The sequence below is a fragment of the Lolium perenne genome, chromosome 6 (genome assembly GCF_019359855.2).
Source record: "Lolium perenne isolate Kyuss_39 chromosome 6, Kyuss_2.0, whole genome shotgun sequence".
NCBI classification, from domain to species: Eukaryota; Viridiplantae; Streptophyta; class Magnoliopsida; order Poales; family Poaceae; genus Lolium; species Lolium perenne.
Genome location: NC_067249.2, coordinates 1288706 through 1294705, shown reverse-complemented (window position 1 = coordinate 1294705; position 6000 = coordinate 1288706).

Genomic DNA, 6000 nt, shown 5'->3' with positions numbered 1-6000 from the left:
TACTCTACACTTTTGTTGGATGATGAACACATTGCGTAGGATTACACGAACCCTCAATGCCGGAGTTAACAAGCTCCACAATAATGCTCATGTTTAAGTAACCTTTAGTGTAAGATAGATCAACGCTACTAAACCAAGTACTAGCATAGCATGCACACTGTCACCTTCATGCATATGTAGGAGGAATAGATCACATCAATATTATCATAGCAATAGTTAACTCCATAATCTACAAGAGATCATGATCATAGCATAAACCAAGTACTAACACGGTGCACACACTGTCACCTTTACACGCGTGCAGGAGGAATAGGACTACTTTAATAACATTGCTAGAGTAGCACATAGATGAATAGTGATACAAAACTCATATGAATCTCAATCATGTAAAGCAGCTCATGAGATTATTGTATTGAGGTACATAGAAGAGAGATGAACCACATAGCTACCGGTACAGCCCCGAGCCTCGATGGAGAACTACTCCCTCCTCATGGGAGCAGCAGCGGTGATGAAGATGGCGGTGGAGATGGCAGCGGTGTCGATGGAGAAGCCTTCCGGGGGCACTTCCCCGCTCCGGCAGGGTGCCGGAACAGAGATCCTGTCCCCCAGATCTTGGCTTCGCGATGGCGGCGGCTCTGGAAGGTTTTCGTGGGTTTCGTCAATTGGTGTAGGGTTTTCTGATCCAGGGGCTTCTTATAGGCGAAGAGGCGGCGCAGGAAGGTCGAAGGGGGGCCCACACCCTAGGGGGGCGCCGGGGTGTGGTGTGGTGGCCCTGCCTCCCTTCTCTGGCGGTTCTCGTGTGTTCTGGATGCTTCCGGGTAAAATAGGAACCTGGGCGTTGATTTCGTCCGATTCCGAGAATATTTCGTTACTAGGATTTCTGAAACCAAAAACAGCAGAAAACAGGAACTGGCACTTCGGCATCTTGTTAATAGGTTAGTTCCAGAAAATGCACGAATATGACATAAAGTGTGCATAAAACATGTAGATAACATCAATAATGTGGCATGGAACACAAGAAATTATAGATACGTTGGAGACGTATCAGCATCCCCAAGCTTAGTTCTGCTCGTCCCGAAAGGTGTAAAACGATAACACGAGATAATTTCTCGGAGTGACATGCCATCATAATCTTGATCATACTATTTGTAAAGCATATGTAGTGAATGCAGCGATCAAAACAATGTGTATGACATGAGTAAACAAGTGAATCATATAGCAAAGACTTTTCATGAATAGCACTTCAAGACAAGCATCAATAAGTCTTGCATAAGAGTTAACTCATAAAGCAATAATTCAAAGTAAAGGTATTGAAGCAACACAAAAGAAGATTAAGTTTCAGCGGTTGCTTTCAACTTATAACATGTATATCTCATGGATAGTTGTCAATGCAAAGCAATATAACAAATGCAATAAGCAAGTATGTAAGAATCAATGCACAGTTCACACAAGTGTTTGCTTCTTGAGGTGGAGAGAGATAGGTGAACTGACTCAACATTGAAAGTAAAAGAATGGTCCTCATAGAGGAAAAGCATCGATTGCTATATTTGTGCTAGAGCTTTGATTTTGAAAACATGAAACAATTTTGTCAACGGTAGTAATAAAGCATATGTATCATGTAAATTATATCTTACAAGTTGCAAGCCTCATGCATAGTATACTAATAGTGCCCGCACCTTGTCCTAATTAGCTTGGACTACCGGATCATCACAATGCACATGTTTTAACCAAGTGTCACAAAGGGGTACCTCTATGCCGCCTGTACAAAGGTCTAAGGAGAAAGCTCGCATTGGATTTCTCGCTATTGATTATTCTCAACTTAGACATCCATACCGGGACAACATAGACAACAGATAATGGACTCCTCTTTTATGCATAAGCATGTAACAACAATTAATAATTTTCTCATATGAGATTGAGGATATATGTCCAAAACTGAAACTTCCACCATGGATCATGGCTTTAGTTAGCGGCCCAATGTTCTTCTCTAACAATATGCATGCTTAACCATAGGGTGGTAGATCTCTCTTACTTCAGACAAGACGGACATGCATAGCAACTCACATGAAATTCAACAATGAATAGTTGATGGCGTCCCCAGTGAACATGGTTATCGCACAACAAGCAACTTAATAAGAGATAAAGTGCATAATTACATATTCAATACCACAATAGTTTTTAAGCTATTTGTCCCATGAGCTATATATTGCAAAGGTGAATGATGGAATTTTAAAGGTAGCACTCAAGCAATTTACTTTGGAATGGCGGAAAATACCATGTAGTAGGTAGGTATGGTGGACACAAATGGCATAGTGTTTGGCTCAAGTATTTTGGATGCATGAGAAGTATTCCCTCTCGATACAAGGTTTAGGCTAGCAAGGCTTATTTGAAACAAACACAAGGATGAACTAGTACAGCAAAACTCACATAAAAGACATATTACAAGCATTATAAAACTATACATCGTCTTCCTTGTTGTTCAAACTCAATACTAGAAATTATCTAGACCTTAGAGAGACCAATTATGCAAACCAAATTTTAGCATGCTCTATGTATTCTTCACTAATAGGTGCAAAGCATATGATGCAAGAGCTTAAACATGAGCACAACAATTGCCAAGTATCACATTACCCAAGACATTTATAGCAATTACTACATGTATCATTTTCCAATTCCAACCATATAACAATTTAACGAAGGGAAACTTCGCCATGAATACTATGAGCTAAGAACACATGTGTTCATACGAACCAGCGGAGCGTGTCTCTCTCCCACACAAGCATGATGTAATCCAATTTATTCAAACAAAAACAAAAACAGAAACAAACCGACGCTCCAAGAAAAAGCACATAAGATGTGATGGAATAAAAATATAGTTTCAGGGGAGGAACCTGATAATGTTGTCGATGAAGAAGGGGATGCCTTGGGCATCCCCAAGCTTAGACGCTTGAGTCTTCTTGATATATGCAGGGGTGAACCACCGGGTGCATCCCCAAGCTTAGAGCTTTCACTCTCCTTGATCATGTTGCATCATACTCCTCTCTTGATCCTTGAAAACTTCCTCCACACCAAACTCGAAACAACTCATTAGAGGGTTAGTGCACAATATAAATTGACATATTCAGAGGTGACACAATCATTCTTAACACTTCTGGACATTGCATAATGCTACTGGACATTAGTGGATCAAAGAAATTCATCCAACATAGCAAAAGAGGCAATGCGAAATAAAAGGCAGAATCTGTCAAAACAGAACAGTTCGTATTGACGAATTTTAAAATGGCACCAGACTTGCTCAAATGAAAATGCTCAAATTGAATGAAAGTTGCGTACATATCTGAGGATCATGCACGTAAATTGGCTTAATTTTCTGAGCTACCTACAGGGAGGTGGACCCAGATTCGTGACAGCAAAGAAATCTGGAACTGTGCAGTAATCCAAATCTAGTACTTACTTTTCTATCAACGGCTTTACTTGGCACAACAAAACACAAAACTAAGATAAGGAGAGGTTGCTACAGTAGTAAACAACTTCCAAGACACAAATATAAAACAAAGTACTGTAGCAAAATAACACATGGGTTATCTCCCAAGAAGTTCTTTTCTTTATAGCCATTAAGATGGGCTCAGCAGTTTTAATGATGCACTCGCAAGAAATAGTATTTGAAGCAAAAGAGAGCATCAAGAGGCAAATACAAAACACATTTAAGCCTAACATGCTTCCTATGCATAGGAATCTTGTAAATAAACAAGTTCATGAAGATCAAAGTAACAAGCATAGGAAGATAAAACAAGTGTAGCTTCAAAAATTTCAGCACATAGAGAGGCATTTTAGTAACATGAAAATTTCTACAACCATATTTTCCTCTCTCATAATAACTTTCAGTAGCATCATGAGCAAACTCAACAATATAACTATCAAATGAAGCATTCTTATCATGAGTCTCATGCATAAAATTATTACTACTCCCAGCATAAGCATAATCAATTTTATTAGTTGTAGTGGGAGCAAATTCAACAAAGTAGCTATCATTATTATTCTCATCATCAAATATAGGAGGCATATTGTAATCATAATCAAATTCACTCTCCATAGTAGGTGGCACCAAAAGACCACTATCATTATCATCATAAATAGGAGGCAAAGTATCATCAAAGAAAATTTTCTCCTCAATGCTTGGGGGACTAAAAATATCATGAAAAACAGCTTCCCCAAGCTTAGAACTTTCTATATTATTGTCAACAATGGTGTTCAAAGCGTTCATACTAATATTACTACCAGCATGCAAAGAAGATTTCATAGGTTTTTTAATTTTCGCATCAAACAATCCATGTTTTAAATCAGGAAATAGAACAAGAAGCTCATTGTTGTCCATTATGCCAAACTAGTGTAAACAAGAAACAAAAAGATGCAATTGCAGGATCTAAAGGAAATAGCTTCGAGCACACACACGACGGCGCCAGAAAAATACTTTACCTGGGACCGTAGTATGAGAGCCTTTTACCTTTCCTCCCCGGCAACGGCGCCAGAAAAGTGCTTGATGTCTACGTTCCCCCTCCTTTCCTGTAGACAGTGTTGGGCCTCCAAGAGCAGAGGTTTGTAGAACAGCAGCAAGTTTCCCTTAAGTGGATACCCAAGGTTTATCGAACTCAGGGAGGAAGAGGTCAAAGATATCCCTCTCATGCAACCCTGCAACCACAAAGCAAGAAGTCTCTTGTGTCCCCAACACACCTAATAGGTGCACTAGTTCGGCGAAGAGATAGTGAAATACAGGTGGTATGAATATATATGAGCAGTAGCAACGGTGCCAGAAAAGTGCTTGGCGCGTAATTGATGGTGGTGGTATTGCAGCAGTAGTAACACAAAGAAACAAGAAACAAGCAGTAGTAACTCAGCAAAGATTTAGGAACAAGGCCTAGGGATTACACTTTCACTAGTGGACACTCTCAACATTGATCACATAACAGAACAGATAAATGCATACTCTACACTTTTGTTGGATGATGAACACATTGCGTAGGATTACACGAACCCTCAATGCCGGAGTTAACAAGCTCCACAATAATGCTCATGTTTAAGTAACCTTTAGTGTAAGATAGATCAACGCTACTAAACCAAGTACTAGCATAGCATGCACACTGTCACCTTCATGCATATGTAGGAGGAATAGATCACATCAATATTATCATAGCAATAGTTAACTCCATAATCTACAAGAGATCATGATCATAGCATAAACCAAGTACTAACACGGTGCACACACTATCACCTTTACACGCGTGCAGGAGGAATAGGACTACTTTAATAACATTGCTAGAGTAGCACATAGATGAATAGTGATACAAAACTCATATGAATCTCAATCATGTAAAGCAGCTCATGAGATTATTGTATTGAGGTACATGGAAGAGAGATGAACCACATAGCTACCGGTACAGCCCCGAGCCTCGATGGAGAACTACTCCCTCCTCATGGGAGCAGCAGCGGTGATGAAGATGGCGGTGGAGATGGCAGCGGTGTCGATGGAGAAGCCTTCCGGGGGCACTTCCCCGCTCCGGCAGGGTGCCGGAACAGAGATCTGTCCCAGATCTTGGCTTCGCGATGGCGGCGGCTCTGGAAGGTTTTCGTGGGTTTCGTCAATTGGTGTAGGGTTTTCTGATCCAGGGGCTTCTTATAGGCGAAGAGGCGGCGCAGGAAGGTCGAAGGGGGGCCCACACCCTAGGGGGGCGCCGGGGTGTGGTGTGGTGGCCCTGCCTCCCTTCTCTGGTGGTTCTCGTGTGTTCTGGATGCTTCCGGGTAAAATAGGAACCTGGGCGTTGATTTCGTCCGATTCCGAGAATATTTCGTTACTAGGATTTCTGAAACCAAAAACAGCAGAAAACAGGAATTGGCACTTCGGCATCTTGTTAATAGGTTAGTTCCAGAAAATGCACGAATATGACATAAAGTGTGCATAAAACATGTAGATAACATCAATAATGTGGCATGGAACACAAGAAA